This window comes from Hirundo rustica, chromosome 6 (assembly GCF_015227805.2).
Source record: "Hirundo rustica isolate bHirRus1 chromosome 6, bHirRus1.pri.v3, whole genome shotgun sequence".
Lineage (NCBI taxonomy): Eukaryota > Metazoa > Chordata > Aves > Passeriformes > Hirundinidae > Hirundo > Hirundo rustica.
In genome coordinates this window covers 21,867,067-21,883,076 of record NC_053455.1, presented here as the reverse complement: position 1 = coordinate 21,883,076, position 16,010 = coordinate 21,867,067, and the positions used below count along the sequence as shown (strand labels likewise).

Sequence of the window (16,010 nt, the reverse complement as noted above, 5' to 3'; positions counted from 1 at the left end):
GGGGCTGGATGACATCATGGAAATTGGAGTGATCCCATGGAGTTATAAGATAAAAGAAGCAGGAAAGGATGGAGTTCAAAACTGGTGGAAGTACTTGTTGGAAGGCTGTGCTTTAACTCTGAACTGTGGCTTTGGTTTTGGCCATTACTATTTCACTGGGTACTTCCTGCTGCCCCTAGGAAGTGGTTCTCTTCCTTTTGGCCTGTGCTGAGTCAGGGTCACAGTGGGCTTGTTGACAATGGGAGATGGCAATGGATGTCTTAGAATGAGGTGTAGATATATGTCTAATCTCTGGCAGTGGAGGTCACAAAGCCAATGTGACAACCATTAAATTTTGTATCACTGACTTAAAGAATGTACAGCTTTTATTTTATTCTCCCTTGCTGTACTTAGTGTGCACCCACGTCTGTCTCATCTTTTGTTGTTAATACTCATGTGTAAATACACACATACAACGTGTCCTCTTACAATGATGCTCAAAAGATGGTGGAAAACAGTGAATGAAACTTGGAGAAGGGCTTGCGTAATTTTTTTCGACAAATCAGTTGATGCAATGAAATATACTTTTTTCCCCTACATGATTTGCCTTGAATTTGCTCTTGCAGCATTTGCACACACACCACTTATTTAATCTCTTTCAAGCACTCTTCCCACAAGGAATCCTTTCACCTGAATGGGTTCACCCTTACATTCTTGGCTACACACATCAAGTTTTTTTTGTTCATTCATACATTTCCACACACTCAAAGTTGTGTCTGTATGGTTTCTGCCTCCTGTACAGTCACTTAAACAAAATAGTGCTCAGAAAATTACTTTCTGTATACAATTTTTACATTTTCTATTAAATAAATGCAACAGAACATGCTTGGAGGAGGAGAAAGCCTGTGAAACAAGAATAAATTGTGATGTCCTGCAAGTGGTCAGAGTAACTTTGGAGGTTGAACCTCCAGCTGGAGTTAAAAATGTTGTTTGCAGTAGAGCTTAGAACTAATCCTCTGAAATTATGGTAAAGGGAGCTCTGACCAAGCACTACCATGATTACTTTCCTCCATTTCTGTTGTTTCTTGTTATTGTAACGAGTTTTGCTCTCTCAGGTAGAATAAGGTCACTTAAGTGAGATAAGATCAGCTTTGTTTGGCACAACCAAACAGATCTGATCACAGTTTGGACTGCAGCTTGTAAATTCACCTTGGGTATTAACTTCTGGGCAAAAAGACACTAAAAATGCTAACATGGCCAAAAGGGAAAAAAAAAAAAAAAGCCAGAGAGCTAAATTGCAATCTTCCCATATTGCACGGATTTTCATGCCACTGCTTCAATGGCAAATTCCCCTTGAGCTTCATTCCCATTAAACTGTACCATACAAATGCTTAATTTCAAGGATTTGGTGAATTCTCTTTAGAGAATCTAAGGAGGAATACCAGGAGATTATACTCTGAGGGTCAATATTGTGGTGCGGCCCCTTTTCCTATCCCCTGCTGTCATACTCAGGGCATTAGTTTAGAATGAATCTTCTAGAACTTGTGGTACAGCATTTGGACATCCTGGCATGATGGATGATGCCTCTAACTTCTGTCTCCAGAGTCTTGTCTGGGCTCTGCTCCCTCTCTCTCACCCCTGCTCAGCAGGGAAGGGGGGAACCAGGAACTGGTGGTGATAACAGCATGTACATTTTCTATTGCATCAGGGAGATGGGTAGCTCCTGTGCGCCAGCTTGCTCCTCTAGGAAGACCTAAGCAAAAGCTGTGTGTGGTGCCTACTACAGCTGCTGTGCTGAATTAGCAAGCCCAGATCTCGGAGCACAATCAGTACCTTGAAGATGAGCTGTCCCACATAGCAGTTTAATGAAATTGCACTGACTGAATTGCCCCGGTTTATGACAGCATTTTGTCTTTTAGTTATAAAAAGCCCATTGGCTTGGTAAAAAGTTTTGGAAATTTATTCTAAAGGGAACAAGCAAAAGAAGATGAATGGCATTTCTATGAACGTGTGTTCTTGCATTTGCCTCTTCTCTCTGGTGGTGTTGGCAGGGAATAGTCAGGTGTCTAGTTCTATAAATCTATGTCACTGCTAATTTTTAAGGCCCTTTGGAAAGGAAATTGGCTATTTTCTTAATGAAGACACTGAAAAAGTCTGATGTGTCTAATTATCTTCTAGATGGGGACAAAACTCTTTATCTAGAGCATGTCATACGTTCTGAAAAGTCTCACCACAATGCCAGTGACATATACTGGGGAGACAAGTAGTATTAGAGGGTTCTAGTACAAACCTCATTGAATTGGTTTTTTTTATCTCCATACAACTTATTTGCAAACTGCAGGGCTAGACCAAGAGATGAGAAAGAAAGAATTAGAGGAATAAATCAGAAAAATCCACTCTCCTGTTCAGCAATTAGAGCATTGCTGGACAAAGAACTTCTTGTATTGTACTGTTTTCCTTTTGTCTCTGTTTCGCTCCACACTCCAGCAAAGATGTACCTTGCAACCTTAATGAAACTCCCCTGCTCTTCTAATATTTTCTCACTATTCTGTGCCTATTTATAAAATGATGTCTGCTATTTTGGTGCCTAACTGTAACAATTTTTCAGAGGTAGAGGTCTATGCATCCGAGTTAGGCACAGTAAGATTTTTTTCAAAGTAATTGTTATCTTCCTTGGTTCTATATTGCACTCTGAATAGAAGTGTCTCAGTTAGATGAAGCTGATCCCTCTTTCTAATTTGTAGACATTTCATATATGGGAGTCCTAGGCTTTTCTTTTTCCAGTTGAAAGGATAGGATGAAAACTAGCTTATTTTCCCCAAATCATTTTGGGCTCACTTTAACCTTGGTGATTAAGTTGGTTAAAATTTGCTAGCCTGTTTTTTCCTCACAAAGGTCATGCTCTTTTCTGTCTGCTAAACCAAAGGGGTTAAATTTGGAATTGGAAGTGGAGATGGTGCTGTTGTCATTGATTTTACATGGAAGACACTCTGTTGATAGGCAGACAGATCAAAATATTATGCAAGTATGTGTGTTCATGGTCTTGGAAGACCTTGGACAGGGAAAGGGTAAGAGGTGGTGCAGTTTCAGAAACCATCTCAGCAAATCATTACTTTGATAAACAGCAAGCTACAACATGCTAGATTGCCAGAACTACCAGCAAGTGAAGAAATGTAGCCAGATTTTATTGCCAGACACACTTTTAAAATCTGGAGTTTACTACTGAAGTAAAGGAAGTAATACCTGATTTTCTTCACAGTAATTGAGACCAGGATCTAATCCCATGCCCTAAGGAGGGATTGATAGTTCTTACTGCTGTTATGCTGTTCATATAAAACAGGTTAAAAATGATCAACAATAACCTGCCTTTGCACAAATATATAAAGGGACAAAATCTTGCTCTTGGGATGCTGATTTTGGATTAAGAAGATGCTGCTTTGCTGGACCATTGTCACATTGTTGAAATAGGTCTCTATCATCTTCTCTGTGCATGTATATGAATTTGTTAGGTGTGTGAAGGACTGTGTTTTCCAGAGAAACTTCCCAAGGGGCTCCTAATACTACTTGTAACTATTATTTAATGTTTCTGTGTGGCTGTTATCCACTTCAGACACAGCTGCATTTTGATAGTGGGAAGGTGATCAGCACACCTTACATAAAATAATAATTATTTATTACTTATTGAGTACCATATGTAGGCTGCCTGCTATGCAAAACACAGAAAAAGACAAAAATCTTTGGATACATGATGAGAGGGGGAAGGAATGACAAATAGCTTTGCAGTCTGTCCCTAAGGCTAATGCATTCCCAAGTGTCTGTCGTTGCAGCATGAGCATCATACACAAATTTTACAACACCACGGAGTCTGGAGAGAGGGGCCAGAAAGTTTGATTCCTCACTTTTGGGTTTGTGTGCACCTCATGTACATAATGTTCCTGTCCGCTAGTCTTCTTTTAGCGAGATTAATGTATTAAAAAAACTCTACATACGTGTTCCCCACAGGACATTTTCTGTGCTAAGTACTAATGGTGATAAAATGTTAAATAATGGTACCTAGGATGTACACTCTAAACGATTGAAATACTGACCCAAACATAGTTGATGGTGTCTATCAGTTGCTGTTGTCTCTATTTTTAGAAATGAGAAAATGCGTGCATAAAAAGTTTGAGATATTTGTACAAGGAAACTTAGTTGCTGGCTTAAATGAAATGGGCAGCGTATAAATTTACTTGAAATACACAGTAGGTTTGGGTCAAGCTCTGAGCTAGAAGGGAAAATTCTTTGTGAACTTTAAGGGTTCTGGGGTACTCATGAAAGTGATTGCCTGAGGAAGACGCTTCCTCTGCTCTGACTGCTGGTGCCTGGTGGCAAACTGAAGGAAAAAATCAGCCGCATCTGCCCGGCTTCGCCTTCTTGGGACCAGAGGGGCAAAAAGCCCCCCAAGCTGTGCCGGCCCCGTGAAGGAGCGCTCGAGGAACGAGACGCTGACGGGCCGAAGGCCGCCGAACCTCTTTGCCGGGAGGAGACGGCGGAAGCGTGGGAAGCGAAGCCCGGAGGAGCGCTGCTGCCCGTGCCCGGAGCCGTGCCCGCTGTCGGGTCCGTGCGGACCGCGTCGGGGGCCGGGGCACGGACCCGCGGTCTCTTTAAAAGCCGGGGCCGCTCGGGCGGGCGCGGCGGCAGCAGGGGGCGGCGGCGGCGGCGTGCGCGGGGCTCGGGCTGCTCCGGCACCGCGGCGCGCTCAGCCCTGCGCAGCTCCGCCCGCGGCCGCCCGCGGCTCTCCCGGCACGGCTCGGCTCGGCACGGCCAGCCCAGCCCAGCTTCCCCGGGACCCCCGCAGCCTCCGCGGCTGGGGCCACGCTGGAGCCCCCTGCCCCGCAGCGCAGGCGAGCCGCGAGTTGGCGCGGCGGCCGGCGCCCGCCCGGCTGCGGAGGTGAGAGGGGCGGCGGGCGGGGGGCGGCTCGGCTCGGCACGGATCGGAGCGGAGGGAGCTGCCGGCCCGGCGAGCGCTGAGCGCCGCCGCTCCGGAGCTCCGCGCGTGGGTTTCTCCTCACCCTTCTCACGACAACTATTTCGGATCGTTTTCTCCCTCTCCCCGCTCCTTGCTGCCCCGGCGGGGCTGGGCGCTGCCCGCCCAGGCGGAGTGGGCGCGCACCGACCCTCGGGACGCTCCGACTCCTTTGGTCAGACTTTTTGGGAGATCGCAGTTCCCGCGGCGGGGCTTTTTGCAGTGGAAAATTGGTTTGGTTGGGGGGGGGTGTGTGCTTTCGAAAAGGAAGACACTACGCTGAGTTATAGCAGGGAGACCCTTAGAGTGAGACTGCTGTTTGACTAAAGCTTAAAGGTTTCTTTAAAAAAGAAAAAAAATACTAACAAGAAAAGAAGAGAGGCTGAAGATGAAAGTTTTTTTCTTTAATATTTTTTGCCTCTTCCAAGTCTTCGGATCTATAACGGTAGCGCCTTTCTTCCCCGCCTTCCATTTGTTTGTATTAATGATTTAGTAGCCGTCTTGCCTGAAAACTTCCACCGTGAGTGACTGCTGTGGGTTTTCAGGCAGTCAGTGACCTTAAAGGTTGGTTCAGTGCTTTTTTCGTGCAAAATCTATGTGAAATAACTGTTGTATTTTTTTCTTATAGTTTTTTGGTTGTTTTTTTTTTTTTTTTTTTCCCGTAAGAAAAAAGATACACCTTCTTTATAATTTAAAAGAAAACACCATTGAGTCAGGGAGTGATGTAATTCTCCTACCTAAGGGCATCGACTCTGGTGCTTTGCAGGTGACTTGTCTTTTGCTTACTCTTAAATTTATTTTAATCGTAATCTTATGTGGCTAGGAAATAACATATTTAACAGTGCTGTTTTAAGAATGTATTTTGTTAAAATTGAACACTTTCTATTTCAATTTTTTTTTTTCTTCCTGATTCCTGCCCCTCCTCCCTCGAAAGAAAACAATAAAAAAGATTAGGCATGAGAGCAGCGGCAGAAAAAGGAAAGGATTGGGGATGCAAAACCGGGGCTAAAACCATTGAGTCGTTTATAAAAAACACACGTACAGCTTTTTGGTTTTCCAAGCTCTCGTTCCACCTTTCTGTGGTCAAACTGTTCAACACTTTGTTGCAAATAGTTTTAAGAAATTATTTAGGATTTTTCTAAATATTATGTGTCCCTCCTGTGTTTTTTACTACCCCTAATTGTTCTGAGATAAGGACGCAGACCTCCTAAAAAGGTGAATATTGAAATGACCGCTCACCAATACGTCCTTATTGCATATTTTGAGGGGCTGTTTTTTGAGGGGGTGAACTCTTAACTAGACTGGTGAAAAGTCTAAGAAAGACGTTGTGTAGGTAGGGGCAAAATTTGATCACAAAAGGTTTTGTTTGCCGTGATTAACTGTAACATTAACCAGAAAGGTGTTAATGTCTGTCGCTGGTTTCATTTAAAATGGTCATCAGCGTTACGTTTAGCAAGTTTATATAAGGGTTAGTAGTATTTTGGGGGGAGGAGGTTGCAGAGATTATTGCTCTTGCATTTGCGGCTGAACGCACTTTATCAGCCGAATTAACTGGATTTTTGTATAGACATAATTTTCCATTTCTCTGTCAGTTTCTTTTCAGTATTCGGCACTTTCTTCAACATTTATCTCTCGCTAACAAAGTGTCTGGTTTTCGGGAGTAGGGAGGTGCAGCTGGGGACACTGGAAGTTTGGGGATAATGTGAGCAACAGGACTGTATTTATTTATTTAAAAAGAGCAGACCCCAAAGTTAGGAGGTGAGGATTCTCTTTCTGGAGCATTCGGGCACCTTCTGGTGGGGTATATCTCTAGGCTTTTAATTATTTATTTCACTTTTGTCCTTTCAAAAATGAAGTAGAGCGAAACCAAAATGGAACAAAGTAAAATTAGAGTAAGCGTTGAAAAATAAATAAATAAGGCAAGGGAGCGGCTGGAAGCCCAGTACTTGATTTCATCAACCTGGTGGCGATGGCTTCTCGATAGAAGCGATATCTGCCGATATCACCCCTATTCCATGGCTGTAGCCTGGCCTCATTTTACGCTGCGTTTCCACTGAACATGTTGACGTACTGCTGCTTATATAAGGGGAAGAACAAATTCAAGCAGATTAGTGCTTGGGATTTTGAGATCGGCTACCCAGATCGCGCTGTGGGTTTTTTCCTTTCCTTGGGGGAGCCGATGGGGGAAGGCTGGAGAATGACGGGAGGGGATGAAATCAGAATGTGTGGTTGGGAGAAGATGGGGGTGATGCGGGGAGCAGCTTATTCGCATAATGTCTGCGATGCGTCCCTTTTTCTTTTCTTTTTATAAAACCCATTATCTCTAAAAACACATTATTCTTCAGCCGGGTCTAAAAAAAATATAGTGGGAGGGGTTATCATAGCGAGGGGGTTTGGTATGGGAGTCATTAGACCCACTGCTGCAAAACCAAGATACAGAAATCCATCTGCACCAACATTTCGGAGGGAGGGAGGGCGTAGAGAGGGGGGGAAGGGATGGATTGTCTATCTTGGATTAGCGAAGTGGAGCTTTGTATTCTTCATTTTCCTCCCCATTTTCTGCCATTTTCCCCCATCCCCCCCATCTGCACACCCGCTTTCCTCTTCCCAGCCCCCACTCCCCCAAAGGTTTCTCATCCCTTGACGAGAAAATTCTGTGTTACATCCTGATGGCTCTGCGGCTTTTTTTTAGTGCATCACAACAGTGGCACGATGACCTTTACTTCATGCCACACAGATTTGGGTTCCCGATAGGACTGTGACCGCAGCTTGGGCACACTCGTACACCCATAGTCACGTACCTTGGATGGTCGGTGATTTAATTTTGATTTTTGTGTGTGCATCTTTGTGTGTCTGTGTGGTTGGTAAACACTGGCGGAGGGTAAGGAATGCAGTAATTGCCAACGGCAGGTCCATCCATTTCGCCAGTCCCTCTTGCCGTTCTCTTTTCCTGGACATTGTGTCACACATCATGAGATTTTGTGCTGGGGAGGGGTGTGCCCCGTGTGGATGGCAGGGGCCTGGGGGTTGGAGGGAGTGTATGCGTACTGGGGAGGCAGAAATTGTGTGGGGGGAAATGGACCTGACAATGCTAATAACATTATTTTGGTCAAATGAACGTCTGGTGATAATGATGCAGTGTAACCATCCGTGAAATACATGCTTGCGACACACTGGGATAAAGGTTACTCCAGGGAGCTCCGTCAGAGCCAGGCATGCTTGGGGGAGTGAGCTGTCCTCTTGATAGGGGAAACAAAATTCATAAGCATCCCAGGTCCCCTCCCTTTCCAATGCCTCCTTGCATGTCCGAGCTGGAGGGCATTGCGATCGAGAGAGGGGGTGGGCTGCATTGGAGCCAGGATGAAACAAAGCATTCCCGCCTCATCCTCCCATGGCATCCTCTCTTGCCCTCTTTGAGCTTATCCGTACTGTTGATCCAGACGATACAAGAATATCGCCATTTCCATGCAGTCCCTGCTGGAGCCTGGAGGGTGGTGAATTGAGAGGCGGAGAAAAGCTCCTTGTGTTTCTGTTGTAGGATGTGCAGGAGAGCCATGGCTTTTCAGGTCTGAGTGGAGCAGGGAAAAAGCTGGGGTGGGGAAGCAAAGGGAGGCAAGAGTCGCTCCCTCCATCCATTGTTCCCTTCCTTCCCCCAGGTAGAACAGGGTGTAGCACCTGACAGCCTCAGTGGTTAGCTGTGGTGACTGGCATGTGGGGATGAGGGAACTGAGACAGCTAGGGGGAAGCTTTTCCTGCATTTCAGAATGTTCAGGACCCTCTTCAAGGCTCACAGACCTGCTCAGCACCCTCCTTTTCTGGGTGTGAAGGACTCCCGTCTTTGGTCACGGGCTGCTCACACTCAGGCCGAGGGGAGCTGTGGCAAGAGGGTGCTCCTGTGGCTCTGCAAGCTGCTACTTCTCATTTCCTCTGTGTAGCTGTGCCTGCTCTGAGGTCTCTGTGTTTCTGGATCTTTCCACTTCATGAAACAATAGCGTAAGTTGAATAAATAGATCTGTCCAGAGCTACTGGTGTTCACCTTTTGCTTTTCTCCTTTCTCTGACCTTGAGGTGCAGTGGTAAACCATGGCCAGGAGGATGGGGGCAGGGGTGTGTCCAGTGCCCCACATGGTTGCTTTTTTCCAGGTGACGCCTGGAAAGGTTCCTCTGCTGCCCTGGTTTTTGCTCACTGGAGCCAGCCTTGCTTCAGCTGCCCAGCTTCACCAGTAGTCACCTTTTGATCTCTCCCTGCTGTCCCTCGTACCTCGGTTACTTTGGAAGTGGTGGTTGTGCTGCGGCTCCTGTGCTTGTAGGAATCTTACCATCATACAATATCCTCAGCTGGAAGTCCAACTCCTGGCCCTGCACCAGACACCCCAAGAATCACACCATGTGCCTGAGGGTAGTGTCCAAATGCTTCTTGAACTCTCTCAGGCTTGGTGCTGTGACCACTTTCCCTGGGGAGCCTCTTCCAGTGCCCAGCCACCCTCTTGTGTGAAGAACCTTTTCTTAACATCCAACCTAAACTTCCCCTGACTCAGCTTGAGGTCACTTACTCGAGTTCCTGTCACTGGTCACCAGAGAGAAGAGATCAATGTCTGCCCCTCCCCTTCCCCTCATGAGGAAGCTGTAGACTCTGATGAGGTATCCTGTCTCCTACAGACTGAGCAGTCCAAGTGACCTCAGCTGTTTCTCATAAGGCCCTTCACCATTTTTGTAGCCCTTCTTCTAATGCTCTCTCATACCTTTTTATCCTCCTTACACTGGGCGCTTACCTGGCTGCTCTCTCAGATGATGTGGTGGCCATCTGGGCAACAGGCAGAATGTATTGCAGGGCCCGTGTGCCGGCTCACATCCTGTGGAGACTGCCTCCCTGCTATCTCCCTGGTGCCCTGAAGGGCAAAGGTGGGCCCAAGGTTTTATGGTTCCTCCTTTTGCCCAGTGATTCAAGTACTAGTGTGTTTTTGTTGCATGGTTGGCTTGCTTTTATGAATCATTCGTTAACAGGAAAAGTTGGAAAAGGCGTTGCTGTAGGTACATTTCCATGATTGCAGTGTGAGTTTTGTAGCTCACCCTGACTGAGGTTCTGTGCCCTTCCTTGAGCTTTCACAGCCAAGGAAGAACATTGATGTAGAGCTGGGATTTACCCCGACCCTGAATGTTTTGCATCCTTGAAGTGAGAGGAGAACTCGGTTCCTGCAAAGCATTCAGAGAGTGAGAGGTGGTGCCAGGGGTAACTTGTGGTAGCAGTGATGGTGGATTATAAGTCCCTGTGCAAAAAGGAAATAAGTACGCCCCCTCTGTCCCTTACTTTCTTCCCTTGCTAAGTAAGTTGCCAAGCCATCATGTACAGGTAACTTTTTTTTTTGTGTGTGTGTGTGTGTTAGGATTGGATTTAAACCCTCATCCTAGAGGACACCTTCAGACTGTACAAGATGGTTGGACTCCTGTCTGGATTATTCCTGGGAAGGTTGAGTTTAGTTCTCTTTTTTTCTTGTTTCAACAGTGGCATATTGGTGGATCTACTGAACTTCTTGTTCTGCGGCCTTCTCCAGGGCTCTTTGGAGTATTTTTCTTGAGGAGCAGAGTATATTTTCCCCTTGATCTGGTCTTTTTTTTGCCCTCTCCTTTCAGCTCTGTGGTGTGGGTATGTACAGGTGGATGGCAGGATACTGGCTGAGCTGTGATTGGCTGTATCACTGATAAGCACACATAGTGATCTGTCCAAGAACAAACTGAAGGAGTCAGAAGCTTTATGATGACAAGAGCCAGGATAAGAGATGACCTCTTATGATGATGCAGGAGACGTGGTGTTTAATTTAAAAACAAAATGCATCCAGCTTCATCTGCCCCTGCCTCCCACCAGCATGAAAAGCAGACAGGCTTTATTTTTGGGCAATTGTTCAAGCAGCTGGAGTCAGAAATTACTCAAATTTTGGTTAAGCTTTGGAAATTTTTATCAGCTCTCATACCTTCCTCATCCCCTTCTTCTAGGTAACAGCAGTCTGTCAGTGTAGCAGAGCTGGTTTTTAATTAGTACAGCAAGTGGTGAGGAAGATACTTTTAATTTTGGAAACCAAGATACAAGAGGGATTGGTAATCTTTTGAAACCAGTACACTACATAATCTTGGTTCAGGTTGTTTACTTTTTCTTTTGTTTCTCCTCACTTGGGCATAGACAATGGCAATTCATGTGTAAAGGACTCTGAGAATCAAAAGTGGTGTTTTGACTTCTCACTGCCAATCAAACAGCCAGACAAGACAATTTCGTAGAAAGGAGACATGAGAGAAATTTGTTCTGCCTTTCTCCTTGTTGTGGACAATGGATGGTACTTTTAGTGCTTGGTTTATACCTTTTTTTATTTTTTTTTTTTAATGGAAAGCCCATGAATTTTGGTTGGGCTAGCCTGAGTATGGTTTTACTGATGTCTAGTAGGGGTAAAATGCAATGTTTCTGTAGTGATGTTCTGTAAAAGTTGAGCAGTGAGACTCCTATACACTAACAATAATACGTTAGTGTAGATAATCCTAGTGGATAATAGATAATACTAGTGGAAATACGCTAGTGATGTTGGAAGATCATGTGTTCCTCCTTAAGAGAAGGTGGGAACACAATTTCTCTTGTTACCACTCACAGAAAACAGTTCTCTCTGAGCACTCTGGACAGCTCTTGTGAGCAGTACACCCCACAGCCAGCTTGGCAAAGTGCTCTGTCTGGGCTAAAGCCTTCAGCCTCTTTAGACTCTGGGCTGCTGTGGGCATCACTATGTGGCTTTTCAGAGGGTGGTGGAAGTTCACTTACAGCTGTCAGAAGTCCAGCTCTGTCTGAAATATGGCCCCTTGCTACAGGGTGGATTAGCCCTTTTTCTGCTTTGCTTCCCCGTGTCTCAGAGCTTTCTTCTTGTTTCTCACAGCCATGTGCCTGCGTTCTCTCCCAGGCATATCTCCTGCCTGGTTTTTGTCTGCTGGCAGAACAAAGCTGGGGTGGTGGGAAGGGTGTATCAGGGATTTAGGGCTGTCAGTGTATCTGTTTGTCTCTCAGTAGTGTGCTGAGCTCCCTGTCCTTTGCAAATTCCTTTCCTCTGCCCTTGATGGCGAGGGATGGCTAATTTCAAACACAATCTGCTCGTGTCATTCCTAGTCCTGTCGCTTGTCATCCATCACGTCATGGGAACTAATTAACACTAGTAGCTTTGGATCCTAGGAATGCCAGTGCTGGGACGGTAGACTCTTCCCAAGATCCTGATGTCTCCCTTCATAACTAGGGCAGCTCAGCCCAGGAGTTTATGGACTCTGCTGTCCTTTGCCAGCTGCACCACCCCTGTAGTGTGGGTGCCTGTGTGTGTAGCAGGGAGGGCGCTCAAGCCCTAGGCCTGCCTTGTAATGCCCTTGACAGTGCTGCAGCATCCCCTGCATCCAAGTACCTCCCAGCAGCCGGATGAGAGCCAAGGAATGGGATGGAATAATAAATGATGAGGATAGGGGGAGGTATGATGTAAACTTTTTGAAGCTGCCGGTAGCATCTCCGCTGCCTTTGGGTACATACAGCTGTGCATAGTTCCAGGACCTGCTTGTGAGTTTGACCCTCTGGGAATCCCCTGTTCATGGCACAGCACACTGTCCTGGTTCTGCAGTGTTGATGGGGCAGTCATCCAGGGAATCAGTGTGTTGCTCCTGTGGGGTTGCAGGATTAAAGATGAGGCGTCAGTCATACTGTGAGGCTACACAGAGAACACTTGATCCCTTTCTCTCTCTACTTTGGCTTTTCTGCTTCTAAGAAAGGAAAGTCCTGTGGGGATGGAAGGAGAGGTAACTAAGCAAGAAGTTGATGTTTGCTGGCAGCTGAAGGAGGATGAGGAGAGGAATAACTTTCCAGTGGGGTAATTGTCTAATGGGACTGGCTGCATCTGCAGAGCAGAGTAGTGCTGGCTTTGTTTCAGTCTGCTCTTGCATCCCAATTTTTTTCCAATAATGTGTTAATTAAACATTGATTTCAAGGGGAAAAGGAATCTGCTTGAACTGCAGAAACTAAATGGAGTGTGGAGGAATGGGATCTGGTGAGAGATGTGTAGAAGGACCTTCTGTCCTGACTTCATGACTAGTCATGGAGGGAAACAAGGAAAGGGGTGTAGAAAAATCTGTTCACCTTAAGCTTAGAGTCTTTCACTCATCTTAAGTGTGGATTTTCTTCCTTCTGTAACTGCAGTTTTCAACTGATATGTGTTAAGGAATTATCAGGTAGACAACAGTATTTGTTACAAAAGACTTCATTTTTATTAAAAAGCAAAATAGAATAGATTCTTTTCAAAGTGTTTGAGAAGTTTCCTGTCCAGTTTGATATTCAAATTTTCTACTCTCATAGTTGCTGTTGTACATATAAATGAATCAAGTTGTGGTGCAAGTTAAGCTCCAGTTGTAGAGCTCTTGTTACTTGCAAATATCTAACTGACCTTCATTTACTGTGTGTGGATGTCAGTCACTGAACACACATATAAGGTTATGATGTGCACTTTTTGATACTTTGTCTTCTGGTCCTTGGAGCGCTGGAAGGTGAGACAAGATTATGATACGTCCTTCCCTTGCTTGGTTGAATTCTGTTCTGTTCATTAGACTGGAAGAGCCAATGGAAGGCCATGCTGCCCTCCTTTTGTGCTCCCAGGTGTTAGGGATGCATAGAGAAGATAAGAGTCCTTGCTTTAGTCTGAGATCTTATCTGGAATAAACTTCTCTGCTGATCTGAGCAATATATTCTTAACAGTATTAAACAGTTTGATTTGAGGTTTTTTTGATCACTGTGCTTCACTAGTTCTGGGAAGTAATGGAAAGAAAGGGAATAACCTGTCTGACCTTTCTGATCATTGCGTAAGTCTAAATTAAAGTGATCTCACAAAGATCTCAATCAGTTCATGCAGTAAGCGAAATAGCAGCATTGTCCTGAGTAGGAACCCATCCTAGCCGTTATATTCCTTTCTGCACCATCTGCAGTATCAGTCTACAGAAGGATTTGCTATAGCATCGTGACACATTTGAAAAAGAACAGATTAGGCCGCAGAGCAACTATTTTTTAGAAAGATTTTTGACCTGATGGCTGGTGAAATCTACAAAATCACAGAATGGTTAAATTTGGAAGAGACTCTCGAGGTCATCTGATCCAACCCCTTGCTCAAGCAGGGCCACCCAGAAATGGTGACCGTGTCCAGATGGCTTTTGAATATCTTCAAGGAGGGAGACTCTACAATTTCCCTGGACAACCTGTGCCAGGGCTCAATTACTTTCCCACTAAAAGGTGTTTCTTGATGTTCAGGCAGGATCTTCTGTGTTTGTGCTCATTGCTTCTGGTCCTGTCACTGAGCGGTACTGAAAAGAGCCTGGCTGTGTTACCTTTATACCCTGCCTTCAGGTAATTATCTACATTGATCAGACACTGCCCTCCCCAGACACCCTTTAGAGTATTTTCTTCTCCAGACTAAAATGTCTTAGCTTTCGCAGCCTTTCCTAGTGCGAGAGACACTCATAATCTTCTTTGTGGCCCTTTGTTGGATTCCCCCTGTTATGTCTGCCTCTCTCTTGTACTGGGGAATCCAGAATTGCACAGAGTACTCCATGTTTGGCCTCACCAGTGCTGAGTAGAGGGAAGGATCCCCTTCCTCAACCTGCTGACATTTCTAATGCAGCCCAGGATACCGTTAGTTCCATTTTGTGCAAGGGCATGTTGTTGGCTGATATTCAATGCGTGTCCACCAGGAACTCAGGTCCTTTTCTGTAAAGTTGCTTTTCAGCCAGGTGTTCCTCGGCATTTACTGATCCATGACCCATGAACTTCATTACTCTGATATTGACTGTCAGCAGAGCAGGCAGGATGGTCTTTAAAGTATTAACTTAAGAAGCAGAAGTCTGGAGTTCTTTCCCAGAGTGTGTTTAACCAGTTTTTCATCACAAGTCATCACTTTTGCCATTCACTGAAAAATCAAAATTATCCTTTGTCAAACGTTGAATTCCTTGAAAGGAAAGCTTCATATATATCTGATAATAGAATAGAATAGTTCCAGTTGGAAGTGACCTACTAGGATCAAGTAGTCCAACTGCCTGACCACTTCAGGGCAGACCAAACATTAAGGGCATTGTGCATCTGCCTCTGAGAGTCAAAGGGCATTGACCACCTCTCTAGGAAGCCTGATCCCATCTTTGGTCACCCTCTCTCTAAAAAAGTGTTGCCTAATATCTGGTCTGAACCTCACCTGCTGCATCTTTGAATCATTCCTGCATATCCTGTCGCTGAATACCAGGGAAAAGAGCTCGGCACCTCCCTCCAGTTCCCCTCCTCAGGAAGCTGTAGATAGCAGTGGGCTTGCCTCTCAACCCCCTTTTTTTCCTAACTAAATAAACCCAAAGTGCTCAGCCACTCCTCAGAGGATGTGTCCTAGCATTTCAGCAGCTTTTTTATCCTCCTCTGGACACATCCAGTTAACATCCTTTTAAATTTTGGAGTGAGAGAAATTCTGGTAATTTATTGCTCTCTTACGATGGCTGGTTACACACTGCAATTTTTTTTGTAGACCACAAAGAAAAGAAATTTTAAATTATTGATTACTTTGACTTCTTGAAGAGGGACAAAGAGAATGCAGAAGTCCTGTGGGGAGGGCTTTCCTGAGGGACTATGAATGCTTCTTAGTGCATTGATATCCTGGTATTAAAATCTGCCGATTTGTCTAGTCAGCTCAAGCAACATTTTCCAATATAATTGGATACAATATCATTTCAGGTGTATGCATTAAAAATACCTGCTGCATATCTGGGAATCAAGCGCTAACGAGTTCATGGAGAAAATACAAAGAAACTGATCCTTGATGTAATTTCATATAGGTCATAAATCAAACACATAATAAGGGTGTATCTAATACCAGTGGACCAAAAGTCATAATTTTGTTGAGCCAGGTCTTGAGGATTAAGTTCAATATAATTAGTTTTTAAAATGTGTCCCTTCTCTTCCTTGTTGGTTGATACGAGCTAATGAGTTGCTAGCAGTTCTT

General features: G+C 45.0%; 1 protein-coding gene across 3 annotated transcripts in view; it reads left to right on the top strand.

Annotated features, from left to right (window-relative positions):
• Positions 1-16,010, top strand: part of NRXN3 (neurexin 3) — a 985,585-nt gene that overhangs the window by 15,440 nt on the left and 954,135 nt on the right. The window contains exon 1 of one of the 3 annotated variants that reach the window (XM_058420835.1): positions 4,836-4,909. The exons of the other annotated variants lie outside the window; for them this stretch is intronic. The gene's annotated coding sequence lies outside the window, so the exon portion shown is untranslated. Of the gene's footprint in view, positions 1-4,835; positions 4,910-16,010 lie in introns of those variants that run through there. 3 annotated transcript variants of the gene reach the window in all.